The sequence below is a fragment of the Amblyomma americanum genome, chromosome 1 (assembly GCF_052857255.1).
Source record: "Amblyomma americanum isolate KBUSLIRL-KWMA chromosome 1, ASM5285725v1, whole genome shotgun sequence".
NCBI classification, from domain to species: Eukaryota; Metazoa; Arthropoda; class Arachnida; order Ixodida; family Ixodidae; genus Amblyomma; species Amblyomma americanum.
The window spans coordinates 124,526,078-124,547,429 of NC_135497.1; the positions used below are offsets into that span (position 1 = coordinate 124,526,078).

Here is a 21,352-nt window from a genome sequence, read left to right on the forward strand (position 1 = left end):
TATATATATATATATATATATATATATATATATATATATATATATATATATATATATATATATATATATATATATATTCGGACATTTGATCTTCACTTCACTTTGTTTTCCTCAAAGACCACCTCTGGAGGTATTGCATGAAGGGTGGGGTTAGATATTTGAGGAAAAAAATAGAAGTACCAGCATTGCCTTTGAAAATGCATTGTAAAGGCTTCGAGAAGTGAAAATGGCCATGTGGTGGCGGCGACTTCATGGGGAAGGGCATTGCAGTCCACAATAGCTCGGGGGAAAAAGATCCTGAAAACGTTGTTGTGCGAGCAACAGGGCAAGTTGTCTGAAACGGATGCACAGCGTGGTGAGATATGTGGGGGCGATGCACAATGTAAACAAAGGCTGGCAGTGCAGCGTCAAAGTAAGAGGCTTTCAAGGCTGTCCTTCAGAGATGAAACGCTGATGGAATAGGAGTATGCATGATGCATGACATTGACGGCATGGCTTTGAATTGATTCGAGCGCATTTGTTAGGTGTAACTGAGGTGTGTTCGAGATGGGACTGGCGTACTCAGGTTTTGATCTGATGCGTGTTTTATATGCCAGAAGTTTCACGTGTTCGAATTAATTGTGTTTTAAGCAAGTGCTATGTTTGTGTGGTCTGCTTTGTTTCTGCCTATTCATGTGTTGTTTACTTCGAAAATGTACCAGAAAGGTGAAATTTTACTGCAGCTCTATACTGCTGTGATGCTTTAAATGTTTCCCCGCGCTGGTTGTTCAGTGCCAAGGGCGCTCACCGACCCCGGTGACAAAATGGCACCCATGTGCTGCTCTGTGATATTGCAAATGGTCTAGGTTAATTCGGAACCCTCCACTGCAGCAGCCCTCATAGCTGAAGTCAGTTTGGGACATTAACCCTAGATATCAAACCATGTTTCACGTATTGCCTTAATTTGCCCTATTTCTGAACAAATTCCATTTTATTTTCAGCATCGCTTCCGGGATGTAGCTAAAGCACCAAAGAAGCACCTTTTTGCTGGTGATGGATACCATCTGTCGGCTGGTGAAGGAGTGGAGGAGCCGGCCGAGATCCTTGTCAGGAGCCTGGAAAAGTTGTATGGACCAGGTATCCTTGCTCTTTCTCAAGGGTGCCAACCAGGCACATCATTTACGCATGCCATCACTGCGGTACAAAGGGCCATGTGAATGGGGACTGCTACGAGTACCGCAGGCCGTAGGACCTGCACTACTACCTGCAGTGCTCGTATCAGTGGGTACTGTAGTGACAGTGAGACCTGTTTCTGCTATGCTTCTGAGCTACATCTGCTCCTTGGAATCTGTTGACATCATCTGGGATTTTTTTACATGCATTGACAACACAGAGCATGCTGGCGTTTTTGCATTTAATCTTCGCAGAACTTGCCACCGCTGCGGTTGAAATTAATCTGGAGCTCTCCACTGTTGTGTCGCTTATAGTCCGTATGAAGATTTCCGACATTCAACCCCGCATGACAAGGATTTCAAGTCGACTAACGTTGTGCTGGCTTGCTTGACAGCCTGTATTGGCAAGCTGGAAATCTTGGATGGGAAAACAATCGGGAAAGTGTGGAATTCTACTTCCCAGCAAGCTATGTCCTTGCGAATGGCAAGCTGTTTTATATTCTTGTGGTGCAGCTACGTCTTCACTGCTTCGGAATAACGGCACCTCACAACCATGTAGTGCTGCATGTTGCCACTAGTCGAATACTTTTCATGGAGCCAAAGCACTTGCAGAACTTTGCAGTGCCCCTTCACCAATGTCGTCACCTGCGGTACCTGGTTCCATATTTTCCACAAATAAAAGCGACCATGTATCATACAGCTTGCCACTGTTCACAAACTGTCACAAGCAAACAGTTCAGCTCTGAATCGAAGACATGTAATGAATGCTGCAGTTTGCGGTTCGCATTGCCGACAGTAAACTTCGAAGAACAGCCAACAACCAGTATCAGACGAGGTAGCAGGCAGCTGGCTTGGGACCCATGGAGCTGTGCAATCATGAATGCATTCATCAACGACCAACACAATGGCAATACCAGCTTATTACAAGGTACAACCCAATTGTCTGCTGGTCTACAATTAGGCTTACACCAAGCTGCAAATTACTGACAGATGTCCAACAAACCTGTTGGACACTACGAGCATAGCCACACAGTGGTGATCATGTCTTCACCTTTCTTGCAGTCTGCACAGACTGTGACCTGGCTCCACATTATGTACAGACTCGGCCAACCCAGGCCTTGAGCTCGAGTGAACCGTTACAGTTACAGCCTTGTGAGTGCCCTTTCCAGCTCCCTTGTTCAGGCTGATCAAGCGTGAAGCTGTTTGTTCAACTGAGCGAAATAACAAACTGCTGCCTCTGCTGCAGCTCTCTAGCCCGCCACATCATTATTGCAAATGGGGTCTGCCTCCTGCTACAAAACAAGCCTGGTACTGCGCCCTTTTGCAATGCTGTGGTGCACACGTCTTTCATCCAGGCCTGTCATTGACACTGTTTGAATGAAGTGCCATGGAGAGTGTTGCCGAGTATCTAGATGCCTAATTAAAAAGCATCAATGCCTCTGCCAGTCAGGTGCAACAGCACCACTTCCTCTTTGGCTCCCGGCACTGCATAGCAGCCTTTCAGAAGATCTTCAGGGCTTGCAGCTGTGTTGTGCAATTTTCTCTTTCAACGTTTCAAGCTACAGAACACTCAGTACTGGACCTGCCTCCAAGAACACGTCTATTCTTATCTTGGTACCCCGGTTGTCTTGAGATTCATAGGAATCTATGTCTGCAAAACCAGCACCACCTTTCATTTGGTGAGCCCAGCATACAAGAATTTCTCAAGGTTAAAATTAATCAAGTTCACAAGCATTGTCCCCGTTTCCATTCCGCTGTGGTGCCTTGCATGTCACTGCCTGGGTAGAGAAGGAGGCTGGTATTGCACTTCTGTTTTTCAGTTAGTTAGTTATATTGATTTTAATGGCGCAAAAGCAACTATGGCTATGATGCGCCAAACACACTTCTGTTTTTCAGAAAGGGAAGGAGGGGTCACTTCAATCATTGTAACATGTTGCGATGTGATGTGTACTGAGTGTACTTAGTGAATGACTGCACGTTTCCAACTGTTGTGTGTGTATTGCAACTGTAGAAACTGTTTAAAAAGCACAAGTGCAGTGGTGTGCAGGTGTTAACTTTTATACAAAAATTTTAGCTCTGCACATTTCTTGACCCAGTTCCTCCTCTCATGTCTTTTTTGTGGTGCCGAGGTAGAACGTTTAAATAGCAGGGTACAAGTAATGCTTATGGAATGTCAACATGGGTAGCATTGGTTGAACGGTCCTACCTGTTCTGTGTACGTGGCAATGTGTGTTCATCGAGAAATATGGCACTAAGTGTTTACAACAGCCGCCGCGGTGGCTGAGTGGTTATGGCACTCGGCGGCCGGCCCGAAAGACGCGGGTTCGATCCCGGCCGCGGCGGTCGAATTTCGATGGAGGCGAAATTCTAGAGGCCCGTGTACTGTGCGATGTCAGTGCACGTTAAAGAACCCCAGGTGGTCGAAATTTCCGGCACCCTTCACTACGGCGTTTCTCATAGCCTGAGTTGCTTTGGGACGTTAAACCCCTATAAACCAAACCAAACGAAGTGTTTACATGTTGAGTGTGTTTCTGCCAGCACAGTTTCTGCGCTTCTCTGGCTTCTTGGAGAGTGGTATCGCAAATTTGTGCAGACGAAGGATTTTCTCACATTCAACCATACTTTATCTATTGGTCAGCCCTGCAAAATTCCCACTGGTTCTTTTCATGCGTTTTTGAGTGCAATCTGCATTGGAGTGTTATGTAGCGATTTGCTGTTCATTAGAGTTTACACTGACCACGTAGCTCAAAGAGGTGTTCCTAAAAGCCTTGCACCCTGTCGCACAAAAGTGTACTTATGGTGTGGAATGGTAAGCGCTCTGTATGTGTGCAAGCCTATAAAGCAGAGAGAAGGCTTCGAAGAGGAAACTCAAGACGCACTTTACACATGACTGAACAACAAACAAAACAGCGCACTACACATACACCAATATAAGGCTACAGAAAACACCGCAGTCCTATCACACTATTGGTCCTCACACGTAAACCACAAAGTCGCACTTATAGTCTTGCTACCAAAGGCGGGTGACTCGTGCGCTATCTCGGACGCGGAGTAGGGAAAAAAACCCAGGCGGTACCTTGTTTCAAGAGACGCCGCTCTTCCACGAGAGGAGTGTTGAGGAGGATCAGGTGAAAAGAGACGGTACTGCCACGTCGATTTAGCTGGATGTCGGTGTTGGGGCATCCTCGTACTGGTGACGAGGTCTGGGAGCTAGCAACTACCGCTGGCAGAGTCGTCGATCCGGAGGCGTTGACACAGGGCCCACGTTCCAAAGACAGGGTCAGCGTCATGATCCACAGGACCGGGGTATCAACCGGTGGGGACCACGCCTGGTCAGTAGGCCTCGCGATTAAACACCTCCTGCAGCAGCTGACGGCCGTGCACCAACGTCCGCACCTAGAATATTCCTCCTCCTGTCCACGTAGGAAGGAAGGAAGGAAGGCCTCAGACGTTGCTGGCACATACCCACTACGGGGGAGTGGCCAAGACACAGGCGGTTAATTACTGGATACAGAAAATTTTTGACGGGAAAAGCAGTGGAAATAGTATGTAGTCTGATAGATTGGAAGAGGGAAGGAAAGGGGTCCAGTTAACTTGGAGATCGAAGACGGGACAATTGCTTAATGTGCATAATAGTACACAATGCCTGTAATGTTGCAATGTCATACTGACAGAGATCAGGAAAAAAAAATTAGAATGGGAGTCGCTGCGTTTCTTGAAGAACATTTTGCACAGCAGAGCGCACACTCCTGTCGCTTCGTCCAAGCAAAGAAGCGCCAATGGAAAGAACAACCGCGGAAGACACAGGCAAGCCCAGTTGATGAAATGGAATTTGCAAAAGACGCTTCCTCAAATGAGAAAAGCGGCGGCAGAACAGCAGGAAGTGATCTATTGTCTCAGGTTCGGCACAAAAAGGGCACAGTGGGGAAGCTGCCAGGCCAGATCTGTGAAGGTAGAAATTTAGAAGGGGAACCCGGCAACGCAAGCGCGTGAAAGAGACCTCTAGTCTGCGTGAGCGCCAGTCTTTGCTACTCCAAGGATGCAGAAGATGCTGATATTCGGGAGACGATGTAAGAGCCGAGGCAGCAAATTCCTGAAATATTGTGTAGCTGCGAAACCTCACCGCAGCTGTATATGCACACGATGGTAGGACAGCAACAATTGGGCCGCTGAGAGAGGCTCTTGCTAAGGAATCTGCAACCTCATTTAAGTGAAAGCCCATGTGACCTGGTACCCAAAGCAACCTTACCGAATTTAGATGCAGCGGAATCAGGAACTTAAAGAGGCGTAATGGCCGAGAGTCAGTGGGCGAGGATAAGGAAGAGCAAATGGACAGAGAGTCTGTCATAACCACGACCTGGGAAACGGTAGATTCTAATTTTCGTAAGGCTAAGATTACTGCTAATAATTCAGCCAGAAAAATTGGAGTGAAGTCAGGAAGACGGAGAGAAAAAGACCAATCCAGTGAAGGTGAAAAAATTCCCACACCTGCCGTTTCGCGATCCTGCGAGGCATCGGTAGCAATAAGAACATGAGAGGGAAAGGACCTTAGGTGGTCCTGCAATAGACCCTGAAGAAGCGGGAAGGGCTGCAGCTTTGCATTCGATGGGAAAATGTAATCGAATTCAATCTGGACAGATGAGAAGTTGTTATATATTTGGCGGACATCAGTGAAATGAATATTTATGCGATCAAGGAGGGACTGCACGTAACATATCTGCGGGGTATGAAATCGAGACCAGGCAGCACTAAAAAAGGCGGAAGGTTGACTAAGAAATATTATACTGGAAGCGTGAAGAGGGGAGTCGCACAATTTTAAAAATGTTTGAACTGTTAAAAGGCGAAACCTAGCTGATAACGAAGGCATTCGCGCCTCAAGGTGCAGAACAGCATTGGCGACATATTTTGGAAGCCCCAGACAAAGGCGCAACGCCTCACGCTCCAAAAGCACAAGAGGGCGAAGTTTATAGGCAGGAGCTCCTGAGAATAAAACACACCCGAACTCCAAAATTGGGCGGACGTACATTTTATAAATCATCAGAAGCGTATGCCTTCTCATGCCTGACCTAGCACTACAAAGCCTGCGCAGGATGCCAATGGCCCGAACTCCTTTTGCAGAAACTTGCTCAATGTGTGGCCGCCAGGAGAGAGTAGAGTCGTATATTACACCGAGATACATCACCGTCTGAACTTGAGGTATTATGTTATTTCTATAGACCAGGCAGATGTTTACAGGAACAGAAACTGGAAATACTAACAATGCGCATTTCTTCACATTAAGGGACAGATGAATTCTTCCTAGCTAGTTGTCAAGAACATTGAGGTAATTTTGCAGGGTACGATAAAGAGTGTGAATGTCAACTGCTGATGCAAAAAATGCAATATCGTTGGCGTACACATAAGTTTTCACATTTTGAATGCATGGAATTGAGCTTAGAAAAATGTTAAAAAGAACAGGGGAGAGAACTGATCCTTGCGGAACACCTCTTGTCTGTGGAAATCTCCTTGAGGAAATACCATTTTGGCAGCAGTAAAATTCTCTATTTTCTAAAAAAACAGAAATCCAGGCTACAAAATAGCTTGGGAAGTTGAGTTCCTGTAATCTTAGTATTAGAGTCGAGTGCTCCACGCTGTCGTATGCTTTACTGATATCCAAGGTGACAAGCGCAGCAAACTGTTTTCTATTGCGAGCTAATTTAATACGACTCTCAAGATCAGTATGAGCACACCAAATTGAACAACCCGGCCTGAAACCAATTTGACATGGATTCAATACAGCATTTTCTGAAATGAATGACATGACACGGCCGAGAAGGACCCTTTCCACCAATTTCACTAGGTTCGATGTTAACGAAATAGGGCGTATATTGTCTAAAGTTAAGCCCTCCCCTTGCTTTTTAAGCAATGGAACTATTTCAGCAAGACGCCACTCATGCGGTATCCAAGGACCTTTAATAGAATGGTTAATTAGAGCCAACAGGTCTGCAGGAGATTCATTGAACAAAATTTTGATCATAGATGAAGTGACCTTATCGGGGCCAGGAGCCGCTGGGGATAAGCGCAGAACAATTTGCGACAGCTCAGGCATAGAGACCTCAGTGAAATCACTTGAGGTGCATGTGAATATAGTAGGAGAAGGTAAAGCAGATGTAAAGCGAAGCTCTAGGCCACACGCAATATCTTCTAAGGCCTTTGCGATGTCAGCAGGGGACTGAACGAGGGATTCAATGTTGGCAGTCGGAGGAATCACCTTGTTGCGCCTCATGAAACTAAACAAGGCTCGTTTACTTCCCGATTGGGAAAGGAAAGCATAATGATTTGTATTATACTCCTCCTTTGCACGGGCGACAGTGCGCTTAAATGTTGCTGCAACATACTTATAATCCAGCCAATTTTTTGGGCATTGATTGATGAGAAGTTTCTTCCAAGCTGCTTTCCGTCGTCTATATGCACGCGTGCACTCAGAATTCCACCAATTGTTCGCGATTGCACCCTTTGTTCTCTTAACCAAAAATTCAGACTTTTGCCTTGCATGGTCCAGTACTGAACATAGATGTGCAGCCTTGCTTTCGGCACTTATCTGAGCGCGAGTGTCTGAAGTGATTTGGAGGGCTGATTTTAGAGTGTCTTTAAAGCAATTGTAATTTATTAACGTGCGCTGATGTCGCTCAGGAAGAGTTAATTTACACGCAAACTTGAAACTAATCGGTACATGATCACTGTTTGTTGCACAGTCAACAGGCGCCCAAGACATAACGGAGACTCCTGGGGAGGAAAAAGTTAAATCCAGGGCAGAGCGGCATTGACTGCGAACAAACGTAGGCAATCCGGAATTGTTGCAGATCAAGTTGTTGCCAGAAGCCCAATCAAATAGCCTAGAACCAAAGCTGTCTGTTTTAAACCCCCAAGTCACATGGTGCGAATTGAAGTCGCCAAGTAATAGAACCTGAGATCGGCTACTAGACATGAGTGAGTCAAGGGGCCGAGTGTCACGCACACCAGACGGGAAATATGCATTAGCTACCGTAAAGGGCTGTTGACCTGGGACACTGAGGTCAACCGCAAGGATTTCACATTCATTGTCCGCATATTGAAAAGAAATGCATGCCCTGTGGCAAAACTTTTTAGATATGAGCAATAACAACCCTCCCCCTCGTGATGACCGGTCAAGCCGGAACGGATGGTAATCCTTGAGATGATAATTGAAATTTGGAGTTAGCCATGTTTCCTGTAAAGCAACTAAATCTGGTAGAAGCTGATTGCATAGGCAGTTTAAATCTATTGAAGCTGAGAATATTGATCGACAATTCCACTGGAGTACACTTAAGAACCCTATCTTGGCGGAAGTGCCGCAGCCGCGACTGCCTTTTCTAGAATACTGGTCTTAGCGTTTTTACTTGCGTTACTTTTCTTTGTCTTAGACTGGGGGCAAGATGGACCTGCAATATTCAGAGGAGACCCACTTCGTTTCTGGGCGCGGAGATCAGACTCCATATCGATACAATCCATAGATACAATCCACGTCGCCATACCTTCTTCTTCTTCTTCTTCTTCACCCCAGGTACATGGCACATACCCACGCGGGGGGATTGGCCAAGGTGTAGTTGAATAAACAAAGTTTACGTGGAAGATGATGACAAAAATGTAGCACCAATCGTGAATTTTGAAAAATCAATGAATAAAGACAAGAGAACAATATTGACAGTTAAATAACAGACAGCATTTTATACCTCCTTTTATACGTCCACTTCATTTTCTTCTACTTCCGCCTTGTTTTCAGTGTTGTCGTAGTCTTCTCCATTTCTTGCAAAAATACCACTGCACTCTCTTTTCTTCCCTCTTATCTTTCTTTCAGGTGCCATGTGCCAATTAACGTGCCTGTCCTTAGGTCCAGTTTTTTACTCATCCCTCTTTTCTTTCGCTCATGACACACCCTTACATCTGTGGATTTCAGAACCATTAGCAATTCAAACAGTCCAGTAAGGTTTTTTGCTGTTGACTTTTGTTGTGCTCCCTTTTATCCTTTTTTAAGCTAACTTGTGAGAAATGTGACTAGTTAGCATGAAGCACAACCGATGAGAGCATGGCGTAGTCTCCTTGTCATTCTCATAATTTAATATATTTGCATATTAGTAGAGGCTCATTTCAGCTCAGAGATGAATTCCCTTTTAAGTGCCTGACGTTTCCAGTGCCCTTGCAGTCATGCTCCAATTATCGTTGTAATGATGCTATGGCAATGACTGTGCTTGTCTTCCCCTGCCCACATTGTGACATGTTCTCAATGTAGTCATTTCCAAATCACATGGTGCCTGTCGATGCGAGCGCAGAACGGTCCTGGGCGCTGCCCATGCTTACTGCTGATGCTGTTTGCAAGACTCCTGGGGCCGTATTACTGAACTGTCAAATATCAAAGTTTTCAAAAACTTGCGAAAAATGGATGGTTAGCCTCCCTCCTATTGGTCGGTCGTGGCCGGCGGCCATATTGCTTTTTTGCGTCATGGGTGGCTTCAGATTACGTCACGGATGTGGTAGAAGTGATGGCGTTGCACACCTAATTATGCAGGCGCAAATTGACATTTTTTTATGATCACCTCGAGGCAGTCAATTTTACTGTTGCGTTTGTGACAGAAAATAGCGGCGGTGTACGCGGCGATATGACTGAGGCGGCTCCGCCGGCGCGAGCAGCGGCGAAGGAGGGCGCACGAAGGCGCGTTTGATTCGCCGGACGAGCTGTTTCGGCGCCTTTTTTTGGCTGGAGAAGCAGACTGTGGAGTGGCTATGCGACGAAGTCGCCGATGGACTGGGAGGTGCGCATGCGAGCGTGCTGTCGGTGCGGCGGCAGGTGCTATGGGCACTGCGGTTATTTGCCATGGGCGGCTTTCAGGCTGCCGTTGGTAACGAGGCGCACGTCAGCATCACAAAACTGATGGTAAGCAAATGCGTGCGGAAGGTGCTAGAGGCAATCTGCTAACTTAGCGCGCATAAAGGGTGGTTCCCCGCGGTCACGTCTGTGCAACAGCTACATATAAAAAAAACACGCTTATGCTGGTAAAGCACTTTATTTTTCCTAGAAAATCACACTTCGTGGTCGTCTTCTATTTCCCAAGGGAAAAGAAACAGACAACCACACATCACATACAGCAACACTTCGCCCTTTGGCGTTTTGTCATCGATCGTGAGCGCCGAACAAGACAGAAGAATAAGTTGTCTTCGTCGATTTCTTACCAAGCGCTCCCTGCTAGTTTGCTCGGCAGGCACGTAGCCTTAATTGCCTTCGTTTAATTTTTTCTGCGCACTAATTAGGTCAACCGCACTGTAGCTTGATTTCAGACGACACGTAAAAAAACAAAACAGCGTGGAATCGGCTGCTTTCGTGCCATGGAAGAAGGACTCCATGTTTCGTGCAACTCTTTAAGCCCACCACTACTACCACTGGAAGCACCCTTGCACAAGTCTTACTTAAAATTAGGTTCAGTGCAGCTTAACGCACTGAACGAATTTCAAATTATTTTTTTATGCAATAGCTTGCAACTTTCATTGTAAAGGCTTTCACACTCCTCCATGTTGGGCGAAACTGTTTGTGACCGTTTGACAGCATACATTGATATGTGTGGTGATGTGTTTATTTATATTTTGTCTGTACTGGCACATGTTGGGAGTGTATAGCTGTGCCCCCAGTTCTAGGTTGTATGTGTGCCTTTGTAAAAGTTATAAATTTTTAATTCAGAACCATATGTTTTATTCATTCCTGCTACATTGAATTCCATTCGTACAATTCGTCACGCAGCACCTGCCAGGTGCAATAAATGAAATATAATGGTGCGCAACACAAAAATGGCGCAAATGAAAATAGTAGTTCCATAAACAATTTTTAATGTGCTGAGCCGTGTAATGTCTTCAGGACTACTTTTTTCACTCACCACTTCCCAGGGTGGCTCTGTCTAGGCATTCATGAGGGGCCTCTTTTTTCCCGCTGAGCACCATTACCATAATTTGAATTTTCCTCATAAGGAAAGGCGCCTCGATTTATCAGGCTAAAGGTTTTGAAGTGCCTGCTGTTCACTGCACCAGTGGTTTCATTTTAGTGCAGTGTGGCGTTAGTTGCAGGAAAATGAAACGGCCTACTAAAAGTTGTGTAAATGCGCACTTACACTCATTTATTGCGCGTCGTGAAATGTGGCAGTGAATGTCAGGTTAATATACAGGAATGGGAATGTAGGTGTTTTCCAACACAACTGGTGAAGGGAAAGGTTGAAGTGGGGATGGCCTTGCAGGTATACATGCATCTTCCACGGCCAGGTGGGAAGGAAGAGAAAGCAGGAATAGGAAAAGGTAATGAGAAGGGGGAAGAATTTCAAGGCAAGGTGCTATGCACTATTAAACGCCTGAGGAGATCAAAACCAGTTATTTAGAAGGAGGGCAATCAGTACTGCATGCTTAAATCAGTGCCTGCACAATACAATGAAATCCCTTCACTGCGTAACATAGTTGTAGTGCCGAGAAGCTGCCAATATTGATGACGGCATTACAGAGTATAATGAAGGCCCTTGATTTGTTTTTGTGCACATATATCACTCATGCAAAGTGAAGTAAACTGTCCATTTGCATAGAAGTGTAAGCACGACACAGGTATGCCGCGCGTACGGCTGGAGCAATTTTAAGCGTTACATTCGTTGCCCAGGTTTCAAACTACGGACCTAGATTTCGTTCAGCTTATATTACACCGCCTCGAAGGACTACGCTTGGCGATGTGGCAACAAGCAATGAACCATTTAAGGCGCATTTATAGTCCGACGTGTTCAGTCTCGCTACGCCGGTTTCGCTGCGCTGGCCGAAGCGCCACCCCCTATGCGACCAGACGCCGCGCGCCGAGCATGCGCAGAACGACCGCCGCCTCGCGCGCCGACCGTCTACACGCCGGCAGTTTGAATTCCGTTCGCGCCTTTTTCTGCGTCGCCTCATCCGTTTCGTTCCATCCACGGCATTGCGGCTACTAATGAAACATGGCTAGGGTGTTATCCGCGCGACAGAAACTTGCTCTCGTGTTGCTAGTGCACCGCTAGCGGCGAAAGCGCAGGCGCTCGATGTATGTGCGAAAGATCGCTCTCTCCACGGGAACAACTTACCCGTGGAGAGACCGGTGCTTCGCCTTGTGTTGCCAAGCGTTCTCATTGCCCTGGTGGTCTCTGAAATCCAGCCTTTTGGTGTCGTATACACAAGGGTGCTGTTTTATGGCTTCGATAAACCGTTCCACAACGATGTCCGGCACAATTTCAATATTTGGGCAGCTCGCGCCACTCACGCCGCTCGCACTGGCATCCGCCATTTTTCTCCGCGCGATGCATTGTGTGTCGACGCGGTCGGCGGCGCCGGCGCGCAATTGGAGCAGGAGCCAAAGCTGCGCCGGGCCCGTCGGGGCACGCTGGCAGCCGCCGGTTACGCTGGCCGCGGCAGTGCGTCGAACTGTAGACGGAGCCTTTTCACCAAAGCAGCGCGCGCGCGCTTGCGTTACGTCGTACTATATTCGCGCCTTCACTACGAAAACAAAGTTTTGAAGACGCACGGACATTAAACCATCAGTTGCGTGCTTTCTTAGTTGTAACAGTGCTTAGCGCACAAGTAGATATGGATGACCACTTTCGTCCATGCCGACTAAATATTTTGTAATTGTAATTGGTTTTGTAAGCCCACGTAACGTGTACGTAATTGCACTAGTCCGCTTTGCTATTCGGATGCTAGACAGCGAGACCAAAATAAGAAGAAATTCATTGGAATTATTTACTAGACGTATTCATATTCTACATGGCAGTTTATATTCACTTATGTCTTGTGCTTATACAGAACGTACAGCCGAATGTGTCTGTACTGCTTTGATGATTGCGCACCTTAGGCCGATCTTTGGTAATGTATACATGGTATTGTCGAGCATTTTTCGCTCTCTCAACACCGCCATTTAGCCTCAGAGCACTTCCTTTTGAATAATTTGGAAGGGCGCATTTTGCGAGCAAGGGAAAAAGAGAAGCTTCGAAACATGGCGTCTCACCTGCACCGTTGCCGTATCAAACTCTGCGCGTTTCGCTTGCCACGCTAGCTTATCAAAACCACTGCGACACGAATCATCTGCGTCAGCACTTTTTCAAACGGCACCCGTCGTCTGCACTGGTCCAAACATAGCGCTATCGTTTTCAAACGCCGCGCCATTTATACCATAAGCGCTGTTGTGCTAGTGTCATCATCAGCAGCCAAATTTGCTTGCCAACCACTGTGTTGCAAACTTACAAACGTAAAAACCATTGTGAAATCTTGACAACTTGGCGTGTGTACGTTATTCAGTGTTAGCAAAGCTAAAATGCGAGCATTTAAAAGTGCTGGCATGCATTTCGACATGTTTTTTTTTGTTTTGCTTTCAAATATGCTTGCTATGGCAGTACTGGCGTTGACCGCTAGGGGACCATAAAGCGTTAGACAAGATGGCCGCCTCCATGCTGCTTGTGTTACATTTCAAAACATCGCGAATAGTTCTCAAGACGTAAGCTTACGAAGGGTAGGTGAACGTTTCAGGTATGTCAAGTGATTCAGTGCGTACGATTGTTGGAAATATGGCGCAGAAGTTTCGTAGCTGGCCTTACATGGCAGGCAAGTGCGTGAGCAACGAGTGCTAGAGTGGAGTAAAGCTTTGCTTTTACTTGAACATTAAGTACCAGCAGGCTGTTTTTTTGAATGGTGGAGGATGAGCTCTACACGAAATACAAACCTTTGACGGCACTGATGCTCATTAATTTTAAACGTCAGGTCCGGTGAGTTGCACCGAGTATTGTATGTTTTATTTCTGTGTGAATTAAACTGCAGTGAGCCTTTCGTCTTGTCTCTCGCGTCTGCATGCTACTTTGCACTGAAAGTTGTGTCAGTTAAAGAACTGTGCAGCGAGTCTTTCGCCTTGCCTGTCACGCGTCCCGGTTACTTTGCTGTGGAAGTTGTGTGGGTGTGAATTCCTGGCGCTCAGTTGGGCTTCAATCTGTAATAGTGCCACAGCGAAAATGTAGGATCGTTCACCAGTACGCAACGTGAACGATCACGCCAGGATATCGCGGAGAGTTCGGAATATTGGTAGACCTGCTAGTTTTTCGCTTTCAAACGAAGGCATTTTTTGTTTTATTTATTTTCAATATTGCACAGAGCATGGTCTTCGACGGCCAAGTCAAAGGCAGCTGGCCTGAGCCTAACAAGGCCCCACTACCGATGTAATTCTCGGCAGAAAATAAAAGAGAAAAGCGCTACGAACCAAAGTACATAGCTAGATATTACCTTGTGCCTATGATGTCTGTGTCCACTTACCACAGCACCTTTCGGTTGCAGACATTCCTCTGGCATCATGGGCTCAGTTAACATGGTTTTGCAAAGGCAATAATGGGCTGTTTTGTGCTACTGTTTGTGAGGCGCCAATATTTAAGTGTGCCAAGAACTTCTACTGTCATATCGACTGCACAATGAAGTTTTCACTCTTTCACGCATTACTATGCATGGCTATACGTGGGGATCACATGTTTTGTCATTTGAAAAATGCACAGCAATTACGTGTGTGCTAATACGACCATGGGTGTTTCCGCCACCTTCTAACGCTTAATCTGGGACTGTTTTGTTAGTTAGACTGCAAAGGAATTGGGGCTGATGCTGCTTATACCGCCTCATCATTTAATTCCTCATGCATTTAAGTTCTACGCTGCAGCTGTGCTATAAATTGCTGTGCACCTAGCCAAAGCAATCATTGCCCTTCCGTCGCGAATTCTCAACAGGAGATTCATTTAGTCAAAACACTCACACGCTTCTAATAGGAGTATTATGTGCGGAGGGCGTATACAGAAAGCGAAGGAGAGAAAAAAGCCGCATACATGTAGGACATCACTTTTTTACAGAGAAGCTCTTGAGCGCATGTTCCTGCATTCAACGTCTTAACTGATTGCTCATTCCTCCACTCTTGGCGTGGCAGGTGGTAGCAGAGTGAAACGCCACCTGCCAGGGAGAGAGTGGAGGAATGGGCAACTGGAAGGTGGCTAGCAGTGTAACACGTCACCTGCCAGTGGTGGCAAGTGGCATTTGAAGAGCTGCACTCAAATTTCACATTACCCACTGTCATATTTCAAACTTCTGAAGCTTCACCATAAATGGGTTACACAAAAGGCAAGCATGTAGGAAAGAAGTTACAGAACTGCACGTGGTGCAGAAAATCATATGTAATACAATATAAGGCTTTGGAGAATAGTACACAACACATTATATTTCTGCTGTTTAAATGAACATTTAAAACATGACTAACAAAGTACAAGACAGCACAAAATAAACCAGGAAAAGCATAACAGCTCTTGGTGATTTAAGACTGCAGGGTCATTAATGGAAGCGGTGTGATCAGAAATATCATTCCAGCAGCTTATGGTTTGCAGGAGGGCTGTCAAATTAGCAGCAGTGGTGCGACCGAATAAGTGCCTAAAGCTGCTGTCTTTATAAAGACAACGGGATGCACAATGTGGTTCTGCTAGGGGAAGGTTAGTAGGATGCCTGATTTGGACAAAGCAAAGCAATCTTCGTACGTAACTCTAGTGTTGTAATTAACTTTAGTGAGTGATAGCGGTAACTTAACATTAGTAACGCTTGATTACTGGTCATATTTTATGGTTAGAAAATGTGCTGTGCAGGTGTGAATTCACTTGAACAATTGTATTAAATAGGCTTGGTGTGGTGACCACATGGGGAACGTGAATTCAAGTTGGGCAAGAACAAGTCTGATATGCAAGTTTTCAAGTGGTTAACAGGGCATCTCAAAGATTACGTTTTAGATAGCTGAGAGTACGGGGATTTTAATTATGCCATGCTTGAAGGTATTTATATGGAGGCACGTATGCACAAGGGTTAAAATTTAATTTTTTTTTGCTTGCCACGTTGGCCAGGTTTGGAACTGCCGACTATATTCTGGACTTACAAAGACGAACCTTTCCTGAACGCGCATCTGTTTCTTCAGGCAAACTGCAGCCCACATTTTGGTTTGACCAAGAGTCTCAAACTCGTTTTGCCATGCAAGCCAGACTGTAGTTGTACCACTCGGGTATGTGATTTTGTGCAGGGAACTAGGATCAAGGGAAGGGGGTGTTGCATTTTTGTAACAAAGCGTATCTTCCTCTGTAATGGCAGATGTCCCTGGTGTTGAAGCTGTGCGGTGCAAGCTCCATCTGCAAGAATGTCTCTTACATGTGGATACCATCTACACACTTTAGAATTTTGGAGGAACCTATCTTGGCTCTGTATTATATGCTCAAGCACATGTCTGGAAGTAAAATTATCATGGCTGGTGACCTGAACCTTGCTGGTATAAACTGGAACACACTGAATACCGCAAATATAAGAATATAAGATTTTATGTTCACCTTTAGCCTCAAATAGCATAATGAGTTAATTGTCATATATACAGGTGATTCTCTAATTTACAGTCATAGATCGCCAGGAGTCCTCGTACCCTTTCCGGCGCGGTGGTGCAGCGGTTAAGCGATGCGCCACTGCCCTGTGATGGCAGGTGCTCCCAGCAGTGGGCCTTCTGCGGCCCCGGTTGCTCTTCCCGAGCGACCAATCATTCATTTAACTGGCCCATGCCATGGTAGGCACTTGGCTCTTTTCCAGTGGGCAGGCTGTGAGGACGGTGCAAGGTTACATGACCTAAGTGGCCCATCTGCCTCCTAGGTTGCTCTGTGCGGACCACCTGCCAGAGCCATGCCAGTGTTTTTTTTGCTCACAACGCTGACACCAGATGTTCTGGATAACGGGGCCATTAACGCTATCACGTTAATATAAAGACAGATAGCAGTAGACTGTCATGTTCATTTGAGTGCATTGTTTGCACAAAAGGCACAGAAAAATGGAAGGGTCACAACTATAGCTGGAGGTAACATTTCAGACTGGCTTCAAATTTATCATGATCAATGGCACATGCAATGGTACCAGGCAGTTGATTCCAGTAACGAATGGGGTGGAAAAAAGGTGAATGAAAAAAGCAAATTGAGGAAAGGTATGTGCATCTTTCAGTTGGTGATCAATGCAGGTAAAAACACGACAGGTTGGTGTGATATGGCACAAAGTGAAGTAAGAGTGACTATGGTATTATTTGTGAAAAAGGAGGGAATGGAAAATATTTGCTGTCCTTTGAGCAGAGGTAAGTTCAGATATTTGTTTCATTTTTTTGATACTCAGTAATTCTTAGATATAAATTGGGCAGGCTCATTCTCCAAACTCCGATTTTGTTAGTATATGTGCATCTGTTAGAAATCAAGGAGGTATATTCCATTTCGAGCACACTAATTAATTCTATGTTAAAAGCATTGTGTCTGGGTTTCATAAACCAAGGTTGCATTGAAGGAATTCAGATGCTTTCGATGCCTTGTTGAAGAGGTCATGGTACCATTCTTCAGACTCAAATTGTTTATTGCATGTAGTTTGTTAAGTATATCTGAACAAGTAGGCGAGATATAGGCTGATTTGGTGCAACAAGTAATTTGTATTTAAGTTATCCTGAACCGTGTGAAAGTCAGGCAACACTGGTGCACCCTCGATCTGTGACGCCATAAACCAATGGTCACGTGCTTGCCTGGAACTGAACTGCGCATAGTGAGGATAGGGCAGTGGGTTGTTTATTGTTCATGCTAGGGGTGAAGAAAGGGTGTTGGCAAGAGAATGAGGAGCCCACACCCCACAATAGGGGGACAAAAGACAAAGGCAACAAAGGCCTGTGTCCTGTTTCATGTCTGATCTTGGAGACTTCACCGCAGTGTGCCACGGCGGGACTTGAATAGGTGCATGTTGTGCTCCACACTGACTGTGCGCGGCAGTTTTGGAGATGATGACAGTGCTAACGATTTATGACGTCACTCAGGCTGCATCTATATGGCCGTCACTCCCATCGGGAGGGGATTAGAACCGATAACTTCTAATTGCAATTTCTAGCTTTCCAGCTGAAATGTGCACATAGGGCCGTACGCCTTTTTTATGTATAGTTAATAATGCCGTGGCCAGTGGCAGTAACATAAAATCATGATTTGTGGGGAGAACATGTCATGTCCCCTTTAATAATCGCGTCTATGTGATTGTTCCAAGAAAGGTCGGATGTTATGTGAAGCCCGAAATACTTGATGGTGGGTACTGATTCTATGGCAACATTGTTCAGAGTGTAATGGCATGGTACGATGCTATATTGTGAAATTGAAGGGTGTAAAAATCGGAGGCAAGCATAGCTTTTCAGAACCTGTATGAAGCCTCGAGATATCGAACATGAAAATAGCTTCAGAGAACTCAAGTTGGGTTTTCTCACGTTGCATATCGAAAATGGGCGGTTTTAGAACATAGGTGATGTAAGCAACGCCCTTTTATGAACATGTAATGTGGGAAAGGCAATTTTTACGAGCTGCCAAATGCATATTTTCTGTGGTCCATATCTCGAATTACGATTCTGTTTCAGAAGTTTTTTAAACTGGGTTTACCTCTTATGTTGAAGGCCTTCAATTTGTCAGTATAATCTTGTGCCCTGAACAAAAAAAAATTTAGAGGTTCCATTTATATTGGTTAATTACTCATTATTTCGTTGTGTTCTGTTATGTACATGATGTCTGCCTTGCTGTATAATCAACCTGCATAGACGTACCTTTCGCTGCTTTTCAAATAAAAATCTGTATTGAATAATTTGAAACAACAAGTTTGTGTGTATGCATATATAAGCGCATGTGTGTAGAAAGATTCTACAAAAATGCCTGGTGCAGTCATTTCATCCTTTTGCATGATGAGGTCCTCCTGCTTCTTCTGTCACCATTTAGACCTCAAAATCAAAATAAGGTGGCTGCTAGCTCACTGCGACAACATGGCAGAGTTTCTCTTCTGTGTGTACAAAAAGAGAGTTCAAATAAAGGTCAAAGAATAACTGCAGAACTGCTTGCTGGTCAGCAGAATGACAGCATAATAGTATGACTGCAATAAAAACACCTGGGCATATGTGCTCTTTTCACACCTGTAAAGCAGACTTGCAGTGTGCAGAAGCATTTTTTTGAAGTGATCATGTGGTTGTGAGGCACGATATCCCACCCAGTGGTAACGGGAGCAACTTTATGAAAACAGGCAAGAACAGAAAACTTGATGCTGTTGGTCCTGCGGGACGACATGTTTGCTGTCTACATGAATTATGCTGCTATCTTCTCCGTCCTATTGTGGACATCCAAACCCGGATCTGTACAAATAAATAATACAACAAAAATATGTGATCATGCCCTCCTTTATTTGATACTGCCAAAACAGGTCCCTGACAGGGAGGTCCTGGCAAGGCAGTCATGTTCAAGCACTCTGCAATGAAAAACAACAGACTATAATGTAATCAGCACAAATAACTGTGCACAATAACATCACAATTGGGTTAAAATGAAACAGTATAAGCAGAAATGTATAATATATACACAGAAAGGGAAAAAACATAAAGCAGTAATATCATATAGCGGCTACAAAACACCACGCAAGAAGTATACAAAAAACAGCAACAAAATTACCATATCCAAAAGGAGGAAAGAATAGAAATTTAAAACACGATAAAACAGCCGGAAGAAATTTTGGAATCCTCTGAAACAAGAAGGAAACCATCATGAAAAGGAAAAACAAGGCTGTAAAAGTTTTAATCGGTACCAAGATAATTAAAAGTCACGAACTGGTTTGACTGAGGCATTGGTTCGTGCTAGAGCCGTACCTCACTGGCCTGCAAGGTAGCCTTGAATATGCAACTGGAAGAAAAATGTGCTTAAAAAAAGGACCAAATCTGAGAAAAAAACTTGGAGATGAAGAAAAAAAGTGCTACCAGGCATTCCACATCTGGTTATCAAGCAGTTACCGCAAGCTACAGAATTATCCAGAACTGTTCTGTACTTAGATGAAGCAAAAGGACCGGAGCATAGATATTTAGGGCATTGGCAAAAGTAGTGAGAAATTCCATCTACTTGACTTCCACTGGGGCAAGCAGGTTTAGGAAAGCCCAGTTTTAGTATTAGGTGTGACGGTCCCTTCAACTGCCCCAGACATGAGAAATGTCTGCGCTTTACAGCATACAGCATTGTAATAAGGGAGTATTTACTCTCTTACAAATCTACTCCACCTTGAGGGATTCTCCTAAACATTTGACCAGCATATAGCATTACACACGTTCACACCATGCAAGTGGCAACAGTACTAGCAGCACCTCTTGCTCGCATGACAACCTGGCCAGTTTGTGGAACTGGGCTGCAGACTACGACCATGGAAGTGGCACAGCAGTGGGGGCATCGCTCACTCACGTTTCACCTGGGCCAGTTTGTGCCACTTGCCTAGACTATGAATACATTCAGACCTTGTTGATATGTTGCCAGTTCATACGCTCAAAATCGCGAACAGCAGAAATCTCGCCTCCTAGAATTACAAAGACCTTGTGACACATTTTCCCAGCTTCTAAATTTACAGTTGTGACGAATTCTGGTCGTATAATATGTTTAATGACTAACTGAGGTGTGCAAACATTTAAACGGGCCAAACATAGCGGGACGCAACATGGGAAAACTAGGATGCAGCAGCAGTCACCCACTGCGGTGGCTTCTGTGCAGTGCACAAGTGCAGAGCACCAGAAAAGCGACAAAGGTGCTGAAACATATGAGCAGACCATTTTTGTGGTAAGGCAACAAGAGGAGGCCGAGTTACGCCTCCACAAAAGGCGGCAGTGTGGTGCACGATGTTGGCACATGCTACAAAACCCCCTGGCGGTCTAAACTAATCCGGAGCCCTCCAATACGGCGTCCCTCGCAGCCGAAGTGTCAATTCACGACGTTAAACTGCTTGATTAAATTACTACGCCTACTTGCTTATAAATGTATTGTTCTGCCTACCTTAGATTATGCTGCTATCATTTGGGACTCGTTCACGCAAACTAACAACTAAATTAGAGAAGGTTCAAGAGAGCGCGGCACAATACATACATAACAATTACCAACGTACATCAGTAACACATCTTTTAATCCAAGCTGGCCTCCCAACAGTAACTGAGCGAAATCGTTGCGCACGACTTAAATTTATGTATCAATTAATCAGGAAACACTACAGAACGGAGCTTACCGATTTGCTTGTTTTTTCGTCCGTATATGCGACGCGACAATGACACCAGCTAA

General features: G+C 45.1%; 1 long non-coding RNA gene across 1 annotated transcript; it reads left to right on the plus strand.

Annotated features, from left to right (window-relative positions):
* The first annotated feature begins 16,031 nt into the window (after positions 1–16,031).
* LOC144113610 (uncharacterized) lies at positions 16,032–19,438 on the plus strand. The gene is made up of 2 exons (XR_013310832.1): positions 16,032–17,235; positions 17,636–19,438. It is a non-coding gene; the product is annotated as an uncharacterized LOC144113610 (long non-coding RNA).
* Positions 19,439–21,352: the final 1,914 nt, after the last annotated feature.